Source organism: Tachyglossus aculeatus, chromosome 6 (assembly GCF_015852505.1).
Source record: "Tachyglossus aculeatus isolate mTacAcu1 chromosome 6, mTacAcu1.pri, whole genome shotgun sequence".
Taxonomy (NCBI): domain Eukaryota; kingdom Metazoa; phylum Chordata; class Mammalia; order Monotremata; family Tachyglossidae; genus Tachyglossus; species Tachyglossus aculeatus.
This window is the reverse complement of record NC_052071.1, coordinates 61,186,137-61,210,053: the sequence shown is the minus strand read 5'-3', so window position 1 is coordinate 61,210,053 and position 23,917 is coordinate 61,186,137. Positions and strand designations below refer to the sequence as shown.

The window sequence follows — 23,917 nt, the reverse complement described above, 5'->3', positions numbered from 1 at the left end:
CAACACCCCCAATTCCTCTCTATTACTGACGGTTCCCCCAGTGACCCAACATGAACCATCCAACCCCCCTGACTCTCCCAGCATGGCATAGTGGAGAGGGCATGGGCCTGGGATTCAGAAGGTCATGGGTTCTAATCCTGCCTCTGCCACTTGTCTACTGTGTGACCTGTGTGGGCAAGTCACTTAACTTCTCTGGGTCTGTTACCTCATCTGTAAAATGGAGATTGAGACCGTGAACCCCACGTGGGGAAAGGAACTGTGTCCAATCCGATTTGTTTGTATACACCCCAATGATTAGTACAGTGCCTGGCACGTAGTAAGGGCTTAATAAACACCATAATCATTATTATTATTATTATTATTATCCCTGATCTTCTCTCAGTGACCCAGCACAAACCACCCCACATCTTTGACCCTCCCCTCTTGGTCCCTCGACCCCCTCAGCCCCTGAGGGCTACTTAAGGGTTGCCCGAGGGTTATCCATTCCCACGTGGAGCTGTGCAATCACAAATACAGTAAGGCCAGGGTGGGAACAGACAGGTCTGCAGATGAGCATCCAGGCTGGGATGCTGAAGGAGGTCAGGGGAGTGGCAGGAACAGAGTAGGAAGGAGGAGGGGTGTGGTGGGCTCTGCTTCCTGTCCAGGTGGCCTCCACCACAGCAGCTCTTATGCCCCCAAGTCCCCATCCCATGTTCAGGGTCTGGCATCCCCAGCTAAGACAAGACAGGATGGACATTGGGCGTTTCTGACGCCCCACTGGCCTGGCCGCCTGGTCAGGTGGCCTTCTAACAAGGGCAGAAACAAGGCCGAAGGAGGCTCAGACTTCAACCCTTAAAGTGGTCTTCAGGGGGAGGGGCAGGGCGGGTCTCCACAGGTGGGGCCGGTGCCTACGCAGGGCGAGGTGTGGCAGCGACCTGGCCATCGGCACCTGGCAGGAAGACAGCCTGGAGACCCCCCTAGAGGAGTGGCCGCTCTTCCCCTCCCTGAGGCTCTGGTTGCCCACGGCCACGAGCTGCCTCTGCCCCCTGCCCCCAGCCTCGGGTGCGTGGGCATGAGCTCCCCAGGCCTTCGCCTGAATGGGTCACCACCCGCCTCAGACACCTGCCCGGCCAACACTGCGAGCTATGTCAAAAATGCTCTCGCCACACGGCCCTGGCTGCTTCACCGGCTTAACTGAAACTCAAACAGAACAAGAGGCCGGCCTGGCCCGGCCAGGCCAGAGCGGAACCCCGCAACAGCTGGGTCTGACACCCCCTCTCCCTCGTACCCTCCCTTCCCATCCCCTCTCTCTGCCCTCACCCCACCCTGCCCTCCCCCATCCCCCCTTCCTGCACGCACCCTCCCCATCTCTGCACACTCCGGGCCACTCCCGGCGGGGCCGTGGAGTGGTCCATCCAGGGCAGGGATGGGCGAGGCCAAAGCGTGGCTCTCGGGGCCCTAGCGGGTCCTCAGGCCGAGGCGGGCCTGGCCCTCTCTTTTTCGGCACACAAGGCAGCAGGCCTGGTGGGGCGGTGGGCAAGGGGCAGTGGGCGCTGATCCCGGGCAAACACCCAGACTTTTCCGAAACCCACGGGGGTGACTCAGCGACCCGCCCCCAGAGGCCCTGGCGGCCCTCCGGGACCAGTGCCAGTGCCAGCGGCTGAGCCAGGCTTCCCCGCCCACCCACAGCTGGCCGCCCCCAAGCCCAGGACGGATTCTGGGGTCTACTGCTTCCAAAAGTTCGCCCCCACCCCAATCCCACCTCTTCCCTTCCCCTCCCAGCCCCCCAGGGGAGAGCGGGGATGGGGGGGGGGGGGAGTCAACCAACCAGGACTATTTACTGGACTCCTACTCCTCCTAGAGCTCCACACTGAGCTGTTGGAGACAAAACAATAACGGTAATAAAATAAGTGGTATTTGTTAAGCACTTACTATGTGAGGGTGATGGTGATTATGTCATTTTTACGCTGTTACTGTGTCAATCACTGTTTTAAACACTAACGTAGAGATGGGTTAATCAGGTTAATGAAGTAGAGAGGCAGTGCAGCCTAGTGGAAAGGAACTGGGAAAGAACCACCGCCCCCCCCCCGCCCCCACCCCGCCACAACTCTGGCAGCCCCCGTCCCTGGCCAAACACACAGTGTGCCCTGACCCACACTGTGGTCTACTGCATAGAGCATGGGCCTGGGAATCAGAGGATCTAGGCTCCACTTACTGCTGTGTGACCATGGGCAAGTCACTCCATTTCTCTGTGTCTCTTTTACCTCAGCTAAAAAACGGGTATTAAGACTGTGAGCCTTATGTGGGACATGGACTGTGTCCAACCTGATTAACTTCTATCTACCTCAGCTACAGTGTTTGGCACATAATGAGTGCTTAACAAACACCATTTAAAAAATCCACATTGACAGCCACACACATGAACACCCAGACGTACACTGATGGCAACACACAAACGTACATGCCCAGACTCACATCGACAGATACCCACACAATGACCCCAGCCCGCATACTGCCTCAGACACACTTTTCTCTGCATTAGGTACAATGTAACCACTTTGCTCCCTCTTCCCTTCCCACCCCACACCCCAAGGCCTTTTGGGGAAGCACTGGTTGGGGCCTGGCCTGGTTGGGCCCGCAAACTTGGTGTCATCCTCGACTCCGCTCTCTCGTTCACCCCTCACATCCAATCTATCACCAAAACCTGCCGGTCTCACCTCTGCAACATCGCCAAGATCCGCCCTTTCCTCTCCATCCAAACCGCTACCCTGCTGGTTCAATCTCTCATCCTATCCCGACTGGATTACTGCATCAGCCACCTCTCTGATCTCCCATCCTCCTGTCTCTCCCCACTTCAGTCTATACTTCACTCTGCTGCCCGGATCATCTTTGTGCAGAAACGCTCTGGGCATGTTACTCCCCTCCTCAAAAATCTCCAGTGGCTACCAATCAACCTATGCATCAGGCAAAAACTCCTCAATCTCGGCTTCAAGGCTGTCCATCACCTCACCCCCTCCTACCTCACCTTCCTTCTTTCCTTCTACAGCCCAGCCCGCACCCTCTGCTCCTCTGCCGCTAACCTCCTCACTGTGCCTCGTTCTCACCTGTCCCGCCGTCGACCCCCGGCCCACGTCCTCCCCCTGGCCTGGAATGCCCTCCCTCCACACATCCGCCAAGCTAGCTCTCTTCCTCCCTTCAAAGCCCTTCTGAGAGCTCACCTCCTCCAGGAGGCCTTCCCAGACTGAGCCCCCTCCTTCCTCTCACCCCCCCCGCCTTACCTCCTTCCCCTCCCCACAGCACCTGTATATGTTTGTACATATTTATTACTCTACTTATTTTACATTTACATATTTACTATTCTATTTATTTTATTTTGTTAATATGTTTTGTTTTGTTGTCTGTCTCCCCCTTCTAGACTGTGAGCCCGCTGTTGGGTAGGGACTGTCTCTATATGTTACCAATTTGTACTTCCCAAGCGCTTAGTACAGTGCTCTGCACACAGTAAGTGCTCAATAAATACGATTGAATGAATGAATGGCCTGACTCAGCCGATCCCTGGAGGTGAGTAATTTGCAGTGCAGGCTACTCGCACTGCAGGCTCTGCCTTGGAGCCCCTAGCCCAGGAAAATGACCCTCAGGCTGGCATACTCACCAGCTGGAACCTACACATGCATTTCTTTCCTCACACATGTGCACAGTATGTGGATAAAGCATGGGCCTGGGTTCTAATCCCGGCTCCGCCACATGTCTGTTGTGTGACCTTGGGCAAATTACTTAACTTTTCTGGACCTCAGTTCCCTCATCTGTAAAATGGGGATTAAGACTATGAGTCCCAGGTGGGACAGGGACTATGTCCAACCTGATTAACTTATATCTACCCTCATGCTTAGAACAGTGCTTGGCACAGAGTAAGTGCTTAACAAATAATAATTATTACACAGCTGCCATATATATGTTGACATGCCCACATGAGCACACATGTGCACTGCTACACATCCAGGTGCACAAGCAGACACACCTTCAAACTGGCTTCCCTTTCCTCGAGTCCACTTCCCTAGTGAGATGGCTCTGATGGGACGACACCCCCAATTCTGACTCGTTGGTGGGGCAGGCCAGGGAGCAGGACCCGGGCCAGTTCTCCCAAAGCCATGGGTCAAACGGGGCAAAACAGGGGAAGCACAATGCAATGGAACCATCCTCTGGCCCCCGGCCCCACCGCCGCCTCCTCCTTGGCCCTAGCGTCATTTGGAGTCCGGCGTTCCTCCGACAACAGTAGGAAACAGAGGAAGGGGCAGGGCCGGGCAGCAAGGGCAGTATCCAGTGCTTTCTGCCAGTTGGCACGGAGATCACGACAAGGACCCCGGCTGCTCCACCCCACCTCACACACAACACACACCCATACACACACAGATGGGGAGAGATGCTCACAGGCAACACATAGACGGAGAAGGAGACACTCATGGACAGATGCGGGGGCAACCCGGACAAACGGGGAAGAATCACAGACAGAGAGGGAAGAGTCACAGACAAATGGGGGGGAGAGTCACAGATGGACAGAGAGAGTAACAGACACATGAGGGAGAGAGAGAGACAGAGGGGGGAGTCACAGACAGAGGGGGAAGAGTCAGAGATGGACAGGGAGAGTTGCAGACAGAGAGAGGAGAGTCACAGACAGATGTGAAAAGTCACAGCAGGGAAGAGTCATAGACGGACAGGAAGAGTCGCAGACAGAGGGGGAGAAAGACAGAGACAGAGAGGGAGAAAGACAAAGATGGGGGAGAAAGACACAGAAGGGGAAAGTGACACAGACCAGAAGAGAGACACACACAGGGAGAGCCACAGACAGACAAGGCAGGGGCGAATCGCAGACACACGAGGGAAATTCACAGAGGGGAGAGTCACAGACAGAGGGGGGAGAGTCAGAGACAGACTGGGAGAGTTGCAGACAGATAGGGGAGAGTCACAGACAGACGTGAAGAGTCACAGCAGGGAAGAGTCACAGACGGACAGGGAGAGTTACAGACAGAGGGGGAGAAAGACAGAGACAGATAGGGAGAAAGACACAGACAGGGAAAGTGACACAGACCAGAAGGGAGACACAGACGGGGAGAGTCACAGACAAGACAAGGGTGAACCACAGACACACGAGGGAAAGTCACAGAGGGGAGAGTCACAGACAGAGCGGGGAGAGTCAGAGAGAAGGGTATGAGTCACAGATGTGGGAGAGAAACAGACAGATGGAGAGAAAGACAGACAGATGAGGAGAGAGACTGGCAGCCAGACATGGGAGAAACAAAAACGGGGAAAGAGACACTCAGAGACATGGAGAGATACTAACAGACAATCCGGAGGGAGACACAAACAAATGGGGGCAAGACACAGAGGGAGAAAGAGGCAGCAAGACAGGGAATCAATCAACAGCATTTAATAAAGCATTTATTGAATGCTTACTGTGTGCAGACCACTCTACTAAGTGCTAACTGCACACACATATGCAAACACACACAGGTGTGCACCTCCACACCCACACATTTTTCCACCTTTAAAAGCACTTTACAAACTCCTCCCCCTGGCCACTGCCCCGCTGCCCCCACCCCTGGGGTGACAGGCCCCAGGTGCCTTGAGCATGAGCAGTGCCATCACCTTCAGGGTGTGTCCCGGGGGGGGGGGGGGCTCACCCTCACCCTCACCTGTGGCCCCTTCTCTCTGGGCACTCATTGTCGGACCGGCACCCCCAATTCTTCACAGCTGAAGCAGAGTGGAAGATTGTGCCTAGGCAGGCTGCAAGCCTGGTCCCCACCCCCCAGACCTGTCTTGGGTGCTTCCTGGCCTCCCCCAGAGGGCATGGAGAGCAGGGCCCCTCCCTGGGCATTCCAGGGGCCAGAGCCTCCAAGCAACAATGCCACTGGGCAGAGCGGCCCATTCCCAGCTTGGGCAGGTGACAGGTGACTCAGGAGCCCTACATGCCACAGACCCGCTCTGACTGCCCCCGGCTCATCCCCTCATATCCGGTGGGACACAGGATCCCAGGACGCAGGATCCCAGGACCACGGAACCTGGAGCTCTAGGCATTTCAGACTCTCCGGATGAAGTCAGCCACAGCCACCTCCCTACCCCCGCGAGGAGCTGAGAACTCAAGAGTTCTCAGGACAGGCAACTTATCCCCAGACACTGGCCACTGACCTCAGACAGAAGCCAACATTGGCTTTCCTGATGGGGTCTCCGCTTCTTGTGCCGCAAAACTACTGAAGCTCCAGGGGAAGGGGAAGCACACCCTCTTGACTGGTGATGACGGGGAACTACTCCATATTCCATATTCCACTAGTCCTTAGGACTGGAATATTTGCCCTTTAGATGGCACTGGCCCCTGGGGCAAGGGAACACCCGCCTTGATGGCAGGAGCTGCATCAGCTCAAAGCAGGTGTCTGTGGGTCTGCCCTCGCGGAAGGGCCCAGTCATTTCCGGCACTCATCTGTCTTCAGCCAGGCCATCCATCCACAGTATTTAGGGAGCACTCGCCGTACACACAGCATTGGACAGACCTTCCGGAAGCACAATAACAGTAGAGATGGTAGACACGACCCCTGCCCATAAGGAGTTTACAGTCTAGTGGGGGAGACAGACTTTAAAATGAGTTACATATAGGAGAAATGGCAGAATATAAAGACGTGGACTCTTCTCTCATATCCTTTTGCATCACCTTTGCACTTGGATTTGCACCCTTTTTTCATCCTTCCCTCAGTCCCACAGCACTTACGTCCATATCTGTACTTTATTTCTATTAATATCTGTATCCTCTTCTAGACTGTATTCTTGTTGTGGGCAGGGGCTGTGTCTATCAATTCTATTATATGGTATTGTAATCTCTCAAGCACTTAGTACCCTGCACACAGTAAGCGCTCAAATACGGTTTATTGACTGATATGGCCAAAAATCCCATGGGGCTTGGGGTGGGGTAAGTAGCAAAGGGTTACAGGGTACAAACTCAAGTGCATAGGTGATGCAGAAGGGAGAGCAAATAGGGTGGGGAAAATGAAAGGTTAAGCAAGAAGGCCTCCGGAAGATATTTTAGGGGGGCTTTCAAAGTGGAGAAAGCAGTGGTCTGTCCGATATGAAGAGGGAGGGAGTTCCAGACCAAAGGAAGGACTGTTATGTACATATCCGTAACTTATTTATATTGACGCTATTGATGCCTGTCTACTTGTTTTGTTGTCTGTCTCCCCCCTTCTAGAATGTGAGCCCATTGTTGGTTAGGGATTGTCTCTGTTGCCGAATTGCACTTTCCAAGCATTTAGTACAGTGTTGTGCACACAGTAATCGCTCAATACGATTGAATGAATTATTTACATTAATGTCTGTCTTCCTCTCTAAGCTGTAAACTCATTGTAGGCAGGGAATTGTCTGTTTTATTGTTATACGGTACTCTCCCAGTTGCTTAGTATAGTGCTCTGCACACAGGAAGCGTTCAGTAAATATGACCAACTGACCGACATGGGCAAGGGGTCTGATCGGTGGCTGGAGAGACGAGATTGAGGTACAATGAGGTGTTAGAGGAGCAAAGTGTGCGGTTGGGTTGTACTCAGAGATGAGTGAGGTTAGGGAGGAGGGGGAGAGCTGACTGAATGCCTTAAAGCCAGTAGTAATATTTGATGCAGAGATGGATGGGCAACCATCGGAGGTTTTTCAGGAGTTGGGACAAGTGGACTTGAACTGTGTTCTGAGAGAAATGATCCAGGCATTAGAGTGAAGTAAGGACTGCAGAGGGCAGAGACAGGAGGCAGGGAGGTCAGCGAGGAGCTTGATGTAGTAGTTGAGGCTGGATAGGAAAAGTGTTTGGATCAGCATAGTAGCAGTATGGATAGAGAGGAATTCAATTGTTTATGGATTACCCCATTTGTAAATCCATTTTATGTCAGTCTTCCTGCTTGGAGGGGAATCTCCTTATAGTCAGGGATGTTGTCACTTGCTCTGCACACAGTAAATGCTCAATAAATACGACAATAAATGAATGGAGAAGCAGCCTGGTGTAGTGCATAGAGCACAGGCCTGGAAATCAGAAGGTCATGGGTTCTAATCCCAGCTGCACCACTTGTGTGCTATGTGACCTGGGCAAATCACTTCATTTCTCTGTGCCTTAGTTACCTCATCTGTAAAATGGGGATTGAGACTTGAGTCCCATGTGGGACAGGGACTGTGTCCAATCTTATTAACTTGTAACCACCCCAGGGCTTAGTACAGTGCCTGGCACATAGTAAGAGCTTAACAAATTCCACAATTATTATCCCCTAGACTGAAAGCTCATTGTGGGCAGGGAATGTGTCTGTTTATTGATACATTGTACCCTCTCAAACACTTAGTATAATGCTCTGCACACAGTAAGCGTTCAATAAATGCAATTGAATGAATAAATGAATGAATGAATGACTACTTGCTTGCTTCGTTCACCCAGGGGACACTCAGAAAATGCTATTCCTCCTCCTGGGTCACCAGACGGCCCCCAAGCCAGAGCCCCCGGTTAGTGCCCTTCCTAGGGAACCCAGAACCCCCCCCGGCCCCGGGAACTAGGGCCCTGGGCCTTTGGGGTTCTGTCTGGGCCTAGCAAGTCCCTCTCCGGGTCCAGTTGGAGGAAGAGGGGGAAAGTGCAGAGGAGCAGCTGGTTATCTGGGTTTCCCAGATAAGAAGCCCAAGATAAAGGCTGAGGAACTGGCCCCAGGCCCTGCAGGGACAGCCAAGGAGAGCCAGTTCAGATCTCGCCTCTGCTGCCAGGGTATGGAGGGTGTAAGCAACTTTTGGCCCAGAACACCCAATCAATCAATCAATCAATCGTATTTATTGAGCGCTTACTGTGTGCACACCCAATGCACACTGGCTCTTGCTCCTCCTGGAGGGTTCCACTTCCCACCAGTTCGGATGGAGAGACCCTTCAACCATTTCCTCGCCAAACTCCTTGCGTGCTGCCTCCACTCCTCTCTTCCAATTTCCTCCTTGACCACTCGCCACCATCTGGCTTTCGCCCCCTCCGCTTCACTGAAACAGCTCTCTCTAAGGTCACCAATGATCTTTTTGCCAAATCCAACTGCCTCTATTCCAGCCTAATCTTACTTGACCTCTCAGCTGCTTAGACACCCCTTTCTCCTGAAAACATTATCCAGCCTTGGCTTTGCTGAAACTGTCCTTTCTCGGTTCTCCTCATCTCTCTGGCTGCTCCTTCTCAGTCTCTTTTTTTTTAATGGTACTTGTTAAGCACCTACTATGTATCTGTTGCCAAATTGAACTTTCCAAGCGCTTAGTACAGTGCTCTGCACACAGTAAGCGCTCAATAAATATGATTGAATGAATGAATGAATGGTGTCAGGCACTGCACTAAGTGCTAGGATAGACACAAGATACTCAGATTAGACACAGTTCCTACCCAACATGGGGTTCACAGTCCAAACTGGAGGGACTAGGATTTAATCCCCACTTTACAGATGAGGTAGCTGAGGCACAAGGAATAATGATAATTACGGTATTTGTTAACGCTTACTATGTGCCAAGCACTGTTCTAGGTGCTGGGGTAGATACAAGTTATGTTGTTCACAGTCCCTGTCCCACATTGGGCTCCCACTTGTAATCCCCATTTCTTACAAATGAAATAACAGGCCCAAAGAAGTTAAGTGATTTGCCCAAGGTCACGTAACAGACAAGTGGCAGACCTGGGATTTGAACCCAAGTCCCCGTGCTCTTTCCACTAGGCCACGCTGCTTCTCAGTTTCTTTTGCGGGCTCCTCCTCTACCTCCAACCCCCTAAATGGGGCAAGTCCCTCAAGGTTCAGTTCTGGGTCCCCATCTATTCTCCATCTACACCCACTCCCTTGGAGAACTCAGTCGCAACCATGGCTTTGCCTATCATCTCTATGTGGATGATTCCCAAATCTCTCTCTCCAGCCCTGATCTCTCTTCCTCTCTGCAGCCCTGCATTTCCTTCTACCATCTCTATTTGGATATCAATCAATCAATCATATTTATTGAGCGCTTACTATGTGCAGAGCACCGTACTAAGCGCTTGGGAAGTACAAGTCAGCAACACATAGAGACAGTCCCTACCCAAAAGCGGGCTCACAGTCTAGAAGGGGGAGACAGAGAACAAAACCAAACATAGTAACAAAATAAAATAGAATAGATATGTACAAGATAAATAGAGTAATAAATATGTACAAACATATATACATATATACAGGTGCTGTGGGGAAGGGAAGGAGGTAAGATGGGGGGATGGAGAGGGGGATGAGGGGGAGAGAAAGGAAGGGGCTCAGTCTGGAAAGGCCTCCTGGAGGAGGTGAGCTCTCAGTAGGGCCTTGAAGGGAGGCAGAGAGCTAGCTTGGCGGCGACACTTCACTATTGACACTTCCTGCCGACACTTCAAACTTAACATGTCCAAAACAGAACTCCTCATCTTCCCATCCAAATCCTGTCCTCTCCGTGACTTTCCCCTTACTATAGACAATCCCACTATCCTTTCTCACAAGCCATCATTACCCTTGTCATTATCCTTGACTCATCTCTCTTACCCAACCCGCATATTCAGTCGGCCTGCAAATCCTGTTGGTTCTACCTTTGCAACATCACTAAAATCCATTTCTCCCTAATCAAACTGCTACTATGCTCATCCAATCACTTATCTTATTCTGCCTTAACTACTGCATGAGCCTCCTCGCTGACCTCCTTGCCTCCTGTCTTTCTCCACTAAAGTCATTCCATCATATTTATTGAGTGCCTTCTCTATGCAGGGCACTAAACTAAGCGTTTGGGAGAGTATATTATAACAGAATTAGCAGTCACATCCCCTGCCCATAACGAGCTTACAGTCTAGAGAGGGAGACAGACATTAATGTGTCAGGGCTCCTGATGGTTTTCTAACTACCCCAGTGCTTAACAAATAGCAGAATTATCATTATTATTACTATTGTTATTATTATTATTAAATGTCCAATGACCACACCTCTTGGAGCCCAGAACTGGGTTCCAAATCTCACAGTGGCAGAGCAACGAGGGCACTGGGGCAGACCCTGCCCATTTTAAAGGTGGAGACACCGGTGGAAAGATGTCAAGAATTCATGAGTGCCAGGCTGGGTGCCAGCCGAGTTGGGGCCAGAATCCAGGCTGCAGGCTTTGGGTCCCCACCCTGTCATCCCCACTATTTACTTGGACACCTACCATGCCAGGGGGACTGCACTGGGCAACTGCTGTGGGTGGGGGACTGTACTGAGCACCCACTGTATGCAGTGCGCTGCACTGAATACCTGCTGTACATGGAACACTGGACTAAGCAGCCATTGTGTGTAGTAGGCTGTACTGGGCAGCTGTTGCAGCCAGAGTTCTGTACTGGGCACTACTTAATAGTAGTAGTTTGTCCTAATAGAAAGAGCCCAGGCCTGGAAGCCAGGAAATCTGGGCTTTAATCCCAGATTTCCCATGTTCCTACTGTGTGATCTCAGGCAAATCACTTAACTTCTCTGTCCCCCAGTTTCCTCATCTGTAAACTGAGATACCTGTTCTCCCTCCACTCATGAGTTCCAAGTCGAACTAGGATGGTGTCCTACATGATTGCATTGAGCTTACCCCAGAGTTTAGCACAGTGCTTGGTTCAAGGTAAGCGTTTAGCATGTTCCTACCCTGCCCGCTGGGTCAGGAAGATTCCAACCAGCTCAGGAGTGGCCATGGCAGGGAGCAGGGAGAGGCCCAGAGACACATGTAAGCAGCTCAGTCATCCCTCCAAGGGGTGGGTTCTCGGAGGGGGATAGGACCATGGGCTGGTTGGGAACAAGACAGGCACAGTGCTGGGTGGGGGACACAGGGTGTGGCCCCAGGCTGGGGGTGTGGCCATTCCTCAGCCAGAGCACACCCATTTGGGTCGGACTTCAAAGCTGCAGCACTGGGCTGGTACGGGCCGAGCCACGGGAGCCAGCCCAGCCGAGCCACCCTGCCCAACTGGCTTGGGGACAGGGGTGGGGTGGCATGTCCCGTTCCCAGGCTCAGCCCACCCGCTTGGTCAGGGAAACGTCCACCAAGCCCATAGGGTGCCCAACCCCTGCCTCTTTGCCTCTCCCCAACCCGCAAGGCTCAATCCTCCTCAGGGAGCGGGCTGAGCAGGGCAGGGGGCCCGGGGCCACCATTCCAACCTTGACCCGGCCCCAGAACACTGCAGTTCCTGACATACACACCTGAAGCCTGTTGAGAGCAGGCCGAGTCAGGGCCAGTGACACCCTCTCTCAATGGCCGGTGGAACTATATCCCCTCCTAATAATAGAAATCATCACTGTGGTCTTTGTTAAGCGCTTACTATGTGCCAAGCAGCATACTAAGTGCTGGGGGTGGATACAAGATAATCAGGTCAGACACGGTCTCTGGTCCCCGGGGGGTTGCAGTCTAAGCACAAAGGAGAACAGGTATTGAATCCCCACTTTACAGAGAAGGAAACGAAGGCACAGAAAAGTTAAGTGATTTGCCTAAGGTCATGCTGTGGGCAAGTGGCAGAGCTGAGATTAGAACCCAGGTCCTCTGACTCTCAGGCCTCTGCTCTTTCCATTAGGGCATGCTGCTTCTCCTGAAAGGTACCAATAGCCTTTCCATTCCTCAGAGCTGCATCCGCCCCTAACACTCCAATCCCTCAGTCCCCAGATCCCTTAGGCCCTTGACACCGCCCCGACCCCCTCACCAGCCTCAGCTCCCCCAGCCGGCCGGCCTCCGCTAGGTTGCCGGCTGGGACATTTTGAAGTTGGGATGCTGGGATGGAAAGGAGCTTAGATGAACACTGGATTGGGCTTCGGTGAAAACAGCAGGGGACCTGGGTGACACGGCCAACGCAGACAGAAATAGAAACTCATGCTGGAAGGAAAGGGAACCATGGGGTAGAGAGTGGGGAGAGAACAGACTCTCAGGGGAAGGAAGAGGAGCAGGTACCCACAGGGACATCCTGGGGAGAGCAGAGGGGGCTGGGAAAAGCCTTCCATTGCCTGCTGCTCCTCCCCAAGGTCCCCCTGAGTCTGTCTCTCTCTCTCTCTCTCCAGCCCCTGCTGGAGCCCCAGGCTGGGCCCCAGTGGTTCAGCTTCAGTATCAGGCTTTGCCAGCTCCTGGGCTCCTGCTGCCACCACACCGCCTCCCAGGATCCCACACAGCTAATGCTCTAGCCCTCTCCCTAGCACCAGGAGCCACTGTGTCACTCAGAGCCTCTGCTCCCTCCTCCTGGCTTCAGAGCCCAGGGCCCTCTCCCTGGCATCAGGAAGTGCTGTACCCACTTGAGCCCCTGCTCCCTCCTCCTGGCTTCAGAGCTCAAGGCCCCAAGGAATGACAAGTGCCAAACCCAGTCTCTCCAAACAGGTGGGAGCCATCCTGGGAACCCACTCACATTTACATGACATGCATATGCACATGAAAGACACAGCCCTGCACACCCACTTACGCACACCTGTGCAAACATGCACAGGCACACCCACGCACACATGCATTCATGCAAATCCAGGCACACAGGTTTGCAAATCCACGCACACGCAGGCACATATACAGCCGGGCTTATCTGTACCCACACACACATGTGCTCAGGCACACTCATGCCCATATATGTACTTCCCAAGCGCTTAGTACAGTGCTCTGCACATAGTAAGCACTCAATAAATACGATTGATGATATGTATGCACATACGAGGACATGCACAGACATGCAGACACATAGAAACTCATGTTTGCCCAACCACCCACTCTCCCTCACAACTCTTGGGCTGGATGGGGCCCACCTGAACCCTGGCCAGCTGATGGTCCAGGGGCATCACATACAGTGGCCCTGCCGACCACGGGGCAAAGCTGGAACCATAGCGTCGACACCCCACTGGGTGCCATTCCACCACGCATCCATGTGGAATCATGGCAGGGGCATCCCCTGGAGCCCCAGAGCCCTCACCCCAAACACCATCCCCACTGGACACTGGCCCAACGCTGGGCTCCTTGCACACAGGAGGCTCGGCCACCCCACGCTCCCCCCCAGGGTTCCGCCCACCCGCTCCTCCCCAGTCTACCTCCTGGGCACCACCCCACCCCACCCGTGCCCCCGGATGGTGTCACCCGGATGCCTGGGCCCTTCCAGGGCATCAACTGTGCACACAACAGTGTCTGTTTCCCCACACAATGGCCATTGTCGGCCCCCGGCCCCACGCCCAAGCCACAGCGCCAGGCCCTGCACACAGCGCAGCCACAGACAGAGGGGTGATCCCTCGTCCTGGCAAGCTTGTGGCTCATTTATCAGCCTCTCCGGGGTGCGGAATGAAGGGAGTGTGGGGTGCGAGTCAGGAGACTCTATTCCCAGTCCTGGCTCTAGCTTGCCCTGCTTTGTGACTTCAGGCCAGGCGCTGAGCCTCTCTGGACTGCCGCTTTCTCCTCTGTAATGAGGTATCCCCCCCAAGCCTTGCCAGGAGATGAGAAAGGTGCGATGGAGACCCGGGCTGGTGACCTGAGGCCGTGGGGGCCAAAGGAGCCTCACCCAATTCCAACATCGCTACTCACCCTCTTCTGGATACCCAGCTACTCACCTCCCCCTCCGCCCGTCTCTAAATCTTGCCAGTTATTCCTCCATAGCATTCCCCAGATCCACCCCTTCCTCTCCACCCAAATGGCCACCACCCTGGTCTGGGCACCACATATCCCGTTTCAATGATGGCATCAGCCTCCTCACTGACCTCCTTGCCTCCAGTTTTTTTTTTTTTTAATGGTATTTGCTAAGTGCCTTACTATGTGATAGGCATTGAATTAAGTGCTGGGACAGATACAAGGTAATCGGGTTAAACACTATCCATGTCCCCCATGGGGCTCACAATCTTAATCCCCATTTTATAGATGAGGTAACTAGGTACAGAGAAATGAAGTGACTTCCCCAAGGTCACACAGCAGACAAGGAGCAGGGCTGGGATTAGAACCCAGGTCCTTCTAACTCCCAGCTCATGCTCTATCTACTAGGCCAAGCTGCTTCTCCAGTTCATACCTTCCTCTGCTGCCCTAAACATCTTTCTATGCCCGTCTTCCCACTCCTCAAAATCCTCCAATGACTCCCCATCCATCTCTGCAGTAAAGTGCATCTCCAGCCTGTCGGCTTAAGGGTTCTCCACAGCTCTCCCCTTCCCTTCCGCTCTCTTCACCCATTGCTCCCCAGTGCATGCTCTTCCCTCCTGGTACTTGTCTTTTAGGGTTCTGAGTGTTTAGTCCACCCAGTGTAGGTCCAGTCCACACCGGTGCCAACCCCTGGTGCTGCTGGCAGCAGGGTGGGTAGGGGAGGGAACTGGTGCTGATGCTTTGCAGTCAAAAACACCCTCAAATTGGGTCTTTTGTGCCCTTGGAGATTTGGGACCAGGTGCCTGTGCCCCAGTGCCAATCAGCCAGTGGGGTCTTCAGAGGGTGGCTTATCCATCCCCTCCTCCCATCCATCTGGCCAAGGCTCTCCCGGCCGGAAACACAGTGGAATTTCCTTCGATTGACTCTCACCCCGTGACCCCTCCCTCTGGCTCCCTTACCTGCTAACCTCATCACCAGCCTCAATAGCACCCTATCCATAGGCAGCACCCAGTATACTACCCTACACTTGAGTGCCCGGTCTACCACTCTGTTCACAGTAGGTACCCAATACAGTGCTCTGCACAGAATGGGTACCCAGTTCATTATCCTGACAAAACACTCTCCCCACAACTTTCCCATCACTGTAGACAACGGCTCCTCCCTTCCCTACTTGTCTCACAAGCCCAGAACCTTGGCATTTTCCTCAACCCATCCTTCTCAACCCACATACTCAATCTGTCACCAAATTCTGTCTGTTCTACCTCAACAACTCCAGAACCCATCCTTTCCTCTCCAAATGGCTACTATGCTGATCCAAGCAATCATCACTTCCCCTCTCTACTACTGCATCAGCCGCTCCAGTCTATACCCCACTCTGAAGCCCGGATCATTTTTCTAAAAAAACCCCGGCTAAGGCCACTTTTCCCTTCTCCTCAAAAACCTCCAACAGTTGCCTGTTCCTCTCCTCATCAAACAGAAACTCCTCACCATCTGCTTTAAGGCACTCCAACAGCTCTTCCTGTCCTACTTTACCTCGCTGATCTACTACGATGACCCAGGATGCACCCTTCATTCCTCTAATGCCAACCTATTTCCTGTGCCCGTTCTTGGCCATCCCACTGCTGATCCCTTGCCCACTTCCTCTCTCCTGCCTGGCACTCCTTCCCCCTTCATATCCAATAGATCACCACTCTCCCCACATTCAAAGCCCTCCTAAAAATCACATCTCCCCCAAGAAGCCTTCCCTGTCTAACCTCTCATTCCCCTGATCACCGAATCTGCCCTCTCCTCCATCACCTATGCTCTTGGGTCTGCACCCCTTAAGGACTTGGCTCCTTCCCCATGGCACTTCTGCTCATCTCATACTCTGCCACTTCCCTATCTCATTTATTTTTAATGTCCATCTTCCCGACGAAACTGTAAACTTGCTTTGGGTAGGGATTGTGTCTACCCACTCTGTTGTACTGTAATAATAATAATAATGATGGTATTTGTTAAGCGCTTACTATGTGCAAAGCACTGTTCTAAGCACTGGAGGGGGATACAAGGTGATCAGGTTGTCCCACTTGGGGCTCACAGTCTTAATCCCCATTTTACAGATGAGGTGACTGAGCCACAGAGAAGTTAAGCAGCTTGCCCAAGGTCAAACAGCAGGTAAGTGGCGGAGTCGGGATTAGAACCCACTACCTCTGATTCCCAAGTCCCTGCTCTTTCCACTAAGCCACGTTGCTTCTCCATGCTGTACTCTCCTAAGTACAGTAAATGCTCTATAACTATCACCGATTTACCAAGGTGGGCTGGTTTATGGACATGGAGGGGCTGCAATCCCTCAGAGAGGCTACAACCCTCCACACTCCCCGCCCCCCCAGCTTCTGATCCCAGGGGCCCCAAAGGAATAGGAGAGCCAACACACCCAGACCTCCCCTCGCCCATCCCACCCACTCCCCCAGGAGGACGGTCGGCCTTGCACCATCCTTATTCCCCGGCCACGGCCTTGGCCCCTCCAGCAGTCTGGGAAGGGCCCAAGGCGCATTTGAGAAGCAGTGTGGCACAGTGGAAAGAGCCCGGGCTTGGAGTTAGAGGTCGTGGGTTCTAATCCCCACTCTGCCACTTGTCAGCTGTGTGACTTTGGGCAAGTTACTTAACCTCTCCGTGCCTTAGTTACCTCATCTGTAAAACGGGGACCAAGACGACGAGCCCCAAGTGGGACAACCTGATAACCTTGTATCTATCCCAGTGCTTGGCACATAGTAACCGCTTAACAAATACCAACATTATTTGTTGGAAAAGCCCCCTCCGGCCAGGTGGAGGAGAGACGAGGAGAGGGAGGGAGGGATGGGAGGTGGGTAGGGGGGCAGCAGACCCCCACCATTGCCCGGGAGCCGGGATCGCCGGCCCTCCCCCGAGGCTGGCAGTTGTTTTCCGGGGTCACTCGGGGGCGAAGACCCCCGACCCCTTAGGCCTCCGTCCCCGGCCCCGGTGGGGCCTCTCCAGGCACAAATTTCCAGCTGCCGGATCCGCTCCCTCCTCCCCGGAAGGGCGGGGCTCGAGGCGGCTGGACAATAGTCGAAGCTGACCCACACCCCGGGAGGGGGGGGGGGGGGGAAGGTCTTGTGGCCTAGGGGGCACCGGGCCTCGCCGCCGCCGCCGCCGCTGCCTCCCGCCCCTGTCCCGCCCGCGAACCCCGACGGAGATGCCAGTGGGATGATGTCAGAGGAATTCAGAGCGTTTTCATGACTCAGGCGCTTCGCCCTGCGACGTCAGGCCCAGCGAGGGCCCTGCCCAGCCGGGCGCCAGGGGACTGAGGTCTCGGCCCTCAGCCCCGGGCCGCCCTGGACAGCTGTGGCCCCGTGAGAGGCCCCTCCTGCTCTCCCATTCCCTTCCCTCCAGCTTCCCCCACCGTCCCCCGGCCGCGGCCACTCCAAAAACCTGCCCTGCCCGTCCACCCTTCTCTGCCCGGTCTCCCTAACAAGTAACCCCGCCTTAGCGGTTCGAGGCTTGATTTGCTCCGAGATTTTCGTCAGCACTCACATCCCCCCGGCAGCTCTAACAAGCCCGAGGGGGCAGGGACACCCAAGCCTCTGCCCCCGCCTCCTAGATGGGTCTGGGTTCCATGCCCGAGGCCAGTGTCCGGCAGAAGGGGTAGGATTCGGGTCCCCTGCCTCCCTGCCCTGTCTCCAGAGAGGAAGGAGCCCCAGTAGTGGGGTTTTACACGCCCATTTTGCAGACTGGGGTGACTGAGGCCTGGGCTGGTGTCACCCAACCCATGGGGTGCTGTCAGCTGGGTCAATCAATCAATCAATCGTATTTATTGAGCACTTACTGTGTGCAGAGCACTGTGCTTAGAACAGTGCTTTGTACATAGTAAGCGCTTAACAAATGCCATCATTATTATTATTACTACGCACTTGGGAAGTACAAGTTGGCAACATATAGAGACAGTCCCTACCCAACAGTGGACTCACAGTCTAGAAGGGTCCACACTAACCAGTTATCGTTGTAACTCAGGGCTTGAAAACCAACCCTGACCTCAGCTCTGGGGTGAGTTCTGCTATTCCCAAATACCCCCAAGATGGAGACCCAACCAAGAAAGCACGGTGGTGGGGGGTAGGGAGGGGAGCCAGCACGGGAGGCTGGTTGGTCAGCTGTCGGGGTCTCCAGGGAAGCCCTGACATGTTCAGGTTTCCAGACATCTGGGAGAGCAGGAAAGCCCAAGAAAGCAGGTGGCTTGGGGCCTCTCCTCCCCAGGACCCGACTGTTCACAACACTGTACCGTTACTCTGTTCACAGCACTGTCCTGAGTGCTTGGGAGAGTACCAGAGGGTTGGTGTCTACTGTCCTCAAAACTGACAATCTAGCCGGGGGGATGGATATTTTAATAATTATTGCAGGAAGGAGAGAGTCATAGCATTAAGATGTGGAGCTAAGTGCCACAGTGAGCTGTGACTACCCAAGCGTTTAGGTGGCATAGACAGCAAAGGTGGCAGTTGGGAGAGATACACTGGAGGGATGAAAGAGTAAACAGGGAAGAAGAGTGGAAGTCTGGCAGGCTGACCGACCCTGACCTCCGGGTTCTCTCGGTCTTTTCGGTGGCTCTTCCAGGCCAGATCTGGGGGCTGCTCTCTTCATCTTCCATATCTCCTCTCCTCACCCACTGCTCACACTCTTCACTTCTCCCACTCACCTTCTAAGCACCTGACGCTCCTGCTTTGGCCCCCAGCCCCGATCTCCTTCATCCTAGCTCCCCAATTGATGGATCACAACTCTCCCCACCTTCAAAGCCTGCCTTCTCCAGGAAGCCTTCCCCAATTAATTTTTCTTCTCCCTAGCCTCCCAGCTACCATCTCGGCATTTTTGCACCCATGACTTTAATGCACTTTTGAACATTCTGATTTACACACTTTACCATTTGACCACTACTTCCCCCATCTGTAAATTACCTTTTTGTCAGGTAGCTCCCTTAGATTGCAAGGTCCTCATAGGCAGGGAACTTGCCTACAAAGTCCATCGTGCTATCCCAGGTGATTAATACAGTGCCTTGCCAAAAACAGTCGATGCTCTGTAAATGCTACTGATTGATTGATTTGGGAAGGCCTCCCGAGTTAGCTCCCAACATCCTGAGCAGCACCAACTCAACAGCCGGCCTTTGCACTTATGTATTTACTCCCCTGCTCAGCACTTTTGTCCACGTGTATACCCAAGCGTACATTCAATTATTTATTCTGCTCTTTCATCCTGATGTATTCATGCTGCTGCCTAGTGAATCCCTTTTCTTCCTCAGGCTCCACTATTTGTAAATAATTTCTATCATCTGCCTAATTCCCTTATTAAATTTGCAAGCTCCTGGAGGGCAGGGAACCTGTGTCTTGCTTTTGCTCTGCTTTCCCAAGAACTCAATACAGCGCTCTGGACTGAGCAGGGGCTCACGCTTGGCATATGCCCCTCGTTGACTAAACCAGCACCTGACCCCGCCGTCTCGCCAGTACATGGGGCCCCTAGATCCCTGGGCTGTTTTAGGAGAGATCTCTGCTTGGGCTCTCAGGAACAGCTCCTTGCATGGCCCTCACCCCTGCAGGACTGGGGCTCCCCAAAGCCCCCGCAGCCCTCACCCCAGAAGCAGAGAGCCCATGAACAAGGGTACAGGGCCAAATCTGTGACTAAGGGGTTTTGCTTCTATCCCTGATTCTGGAGCTAGGAGGGATCTTAAGACGTCAGTTAGGCCAGCCCCCTGCCCACCACCACCACCCAGGACAAGGAATTAGCTATCTACTCCTTGCTAATGGCCTCCTGGAACAGTGACTTTCCTCAGGATGCCTGGGTTGCTCACTCCCGTGTTTCAACCATAGTCGAGAAGTCCTTCCTTCTGTCTGACCACAAGCTCTCCTGCTGTAATGTGAGCCCTTTTCTTCTGTGGACCAGGAAAACAACAGATCAGACAGAGGCACATAATAATAATGATAATACTAATGATATTTGTTAAGTGCTTACTATCTTCCCAGCACTGTGGTAGATAAAAGGTAATCAGGTTGTCCCACACGGGGCTCACAGTCTTAGTTCCCATTTCACAGATGAGGGACCTGAGGCACAGAGAAGTTAAAAAGTCATACAGCTGACAAGTGGCGGAGTCGGGATTGGAACCCACAACCTCTGACTCCCAATCCCGTGCTCTTTCTACTAAGCCACACATCTAACCTGAGGAGGGCCAAGCGGGAGTCCATTTCAGGGAGGAGGGGGACTCCCCCTGCCTTTCGGAGGGGCATCACTAGTGAGTTTAGATTTCTGGGGGCTCTCTGGAGAGCGAGTTTATCTCGTTGGTTTCACACGAAAGCTAGCCCAGTCCCCCAGCGCTTGACCCCCATCCCCAACAAAGCCCTCCACGTGTCCCACACCGGCTGGGTGGGCAGCAGCCTTCCCCTGTCCAGCCCTCACCCCCTCGGGGGTCCTCGCCAGTTATCACTAACCACTGAGGGCTGGGTGGGGGGAGCACCACCGAGTGCCATTAGCCAGAGGAGATGGACACCGGAGGGGGTGGAGATGGGGGAAGGGGTCTCTGCGGGCTGTTTGGTTTTGTTCTCCAAAAGGGGTCTCCCCCTTTTAGACTGTGAGCCCACTGTCGGGTAGGGACTGTCTCTGTATGTTGCCAACTTGTATTTCCCAAGCGCTTAGTACACTGCTCTGCACACAGTAAGCGCTCAATAAATACGATTGATTGACTGATTGAGGGGAGGGGCTTCTGTAACTCCTCGCCCCCCGGTCCCGCCTCGGTCTCAATCAATCAATCAATCGTATTTATTGAGCGCTTACTGTGTGCAGAGCACTGTACTATGCGCTTGGGAAGTCCAAGTTGGCAACATAGAGAGACAGTCCCTACCCAGCAGTGGGTTCACAGTCTAAAAGGGGGAGACAGAGAACAAAACCAGACATACTAACAAAATAAAATAAATAGTCTCCGGCTGGACCTTCCAGCCACGGAGGAAGGAACGGTTTGGCTTCCCGGAGGAGGTGTGGGGAGGAGAGGGAGGGAAGGCGGATTGTGCCGCTCTCAAACCCCAACCCCCAGGGTTGGGGGTTCCGACCACAGACGAGACAGACCCCCCCCACACACACACACACAACTCCTTCTCGGCCCTGGGGACCCTCCCAACTCCCGAGGACCTCGAGACACATGGGGCGGGGGAGGGAACCCCGGCGCCCCTGAGAGGGGAGAAGAGCGTCGGTCCCGGCAGAGGAGGGTCGGGGGTCTGGGCCGGGAGCCCCCCCGCCCCCCAATCCCCGGAAGCCGGAGTCGGGGAGGGGCTCGGGGGGCTGCGTGGGACAGCAGGGTGGGGCTGGGGGCTGCTGACGCCTGGCCTCCCCGGACCCCCGCGCCCCCAGACCCACTGCCCGCCGCCCCGCCTCCCGGGACCCCGAGCCCCCCGGCCCCTGGAGCCCCCCACCCCCGGCCCTTGGAGCCCCCCGGCCCGCGGAGGCCCTTACCGTGGCCTGGCCCGTGCGCCCCCAGCCCCGCTCCGCCCGCCTCCAGGCCTCCGACTCCGACGGGACCCCGCCCCGCACCGCCTCCGGGACGCCCTCCGCCCCGAAGCCCACTCGGGATTGGACCACGGACCTTTAAAAACAAGGGGCGGGGCGGGGCGGGAGAACCGGAGAGGAGGAGGAGGAGGAGGACGGGCCGGGAGGGGCCGGGACGGGCCGAGCCGGGCTGAGGAGGGGGTGCGGGGAGAGAAGGGGGGATCCCCACCCCCCACCCCCCGGCTAGGGGCGCCGCGCTCGGCGGCCACGTGGAAGACTGAAAGGACCGGACTAAAGGGATGGGGCGGGGGGCGAGGGATGGGGCGGGGACAGCCCCGGGCTCGGGCCGCCACCTCGGCGGCCACGTGGAGGGTTTAAAGGGATCGGGGCTGGGGATGTGACGGGGGAGTGGGCCTGGGGGCCGGGGGCCGGAGTTGGCCTCCTGCCAGCGAAAGGGCCACCGGAAAACCTGGGACGGGTTGGTGTGCTGGCCGAAGCCCCAGGACCTCACCCTGGCCGTCAGTCCTCGCCCGCTGGGAATGTAGTCCATTCCTCTCTACATCCAAGTGAAACTCTTGACCATCAGCTTTAGGGACTCCGTCAGCTCTTTCCACCCACCTATCCTCTCTCCTCTGCTACACCCCCGCTCACATACTTCACTCCTCTAATGCCAACCTACAGTCTTTTAGACGGTGAGCCCACTGTTGGGTAGGGACTGTCTCTGTATGTTGCCAATTTGTACTTCCCAAGCGCTTAGTACGGTGCCCTGCACATAGTAAGCGCTCAATAAATACGATTGATGATGATGAACCTATCAGTCAATCAATCAATTGTATTTATTAAGTGCTTACTGTGTGCAGAGCACTGTATTAAGCACTTGGGAGAGTACGCTATAACAGAGCTGGTAGACCCGTTCCCTGCCACAACGAGCTTACAGTCTAGAGGGGGAGACAGTCATTAATAGAAATAAATTCAGAATACATGTATATATGCTATGGGGCTGAGGGAGGGGTGAATACAGGGTGCAGATCCTAATGCACGGGAATGACTGACCGTGGTTGCAGTACTGCCCAATCAATCAATCACTCGATCAATCGTATCTATTGAACACCTACTGGGTACAGTGAACTGCACTAAGCGTTTGGGAGAGGACAATATAACAGACACATTCCCTGCCCACAACAAGCTCACAGTCTAGAGCATGGAACTGGAAGGCAAGAAGCCTGGGTTCTAGTGCCAGCTGTGCCCCGGGCCCACTCAGTGACCTCGGGCAAGATATTTCACCTCCCTGGATCCCCGTTATTATTATTACTATTATTATTATTACTTGTATCCACCCCAGTGCCTAGTACAGTGCTTGGCACATAGCGCTTAACGAATACCACAATTATTATCATCATCATCATCAGTATTATAATCATTGTTGTTGCTCAGTTTCCCCATCTGTATAATGGAGATAAGATTCCTCCCCTCCTCTCAACGCTTAGAACAGTGCTTGGCACATAGTAATGGCTTAACAAATGCCATTATTATTACTATTAGTCATTCATTCAATCATATTTATTGAGCGCTTACTGGGTGCAAAGCACTGTACTAAGTGTTCCCCTCATAGACTGTGAGCTCCAAGGAGGAAAGGGACTGTGTACTAAGAATTGCGGTGTTTGTTAAGCATTACTAAATGTCAAGCACTCTGTTCAGTTCCGTGGTACATACCAGATATTCTGATCTAGTGATCTTGCATCAACCCTGGGGCAGAGCACAGTGGTTGGCACAAAGTAAATGCTTAATAATAATAATAATAATATTATAGCTCGAGCACAGGAGTGGAGGAAGGCATATTCTGGAGGTGATC

General features: G+C 53.9%; 1 protein-coding gene across 2 annotated transcripts in view; it reads right to left on the bottom strand.

Moving 5' to 3' along the window:
* Positions 1 to 22,092, bottom strand: part of PLS3 (plastin 3) — a 43,519-nt gene extending 21,427 nt beyond the window's left edge. For both annotated transcript variants that reach the window (XM_038748315.1, XM_038748314.1), the window contains exon 1: positions 22,033 to 22,092. The gene's annotated coding sequence lies outside the window, so the exon portion shown is untranslated. The remainder of the gene's footprint in view (positions 1 to 22,032) is intronic.
* Between the last annotated feature and the right edge of the window lie 1,825 nt (positions 22,093 to 23,917).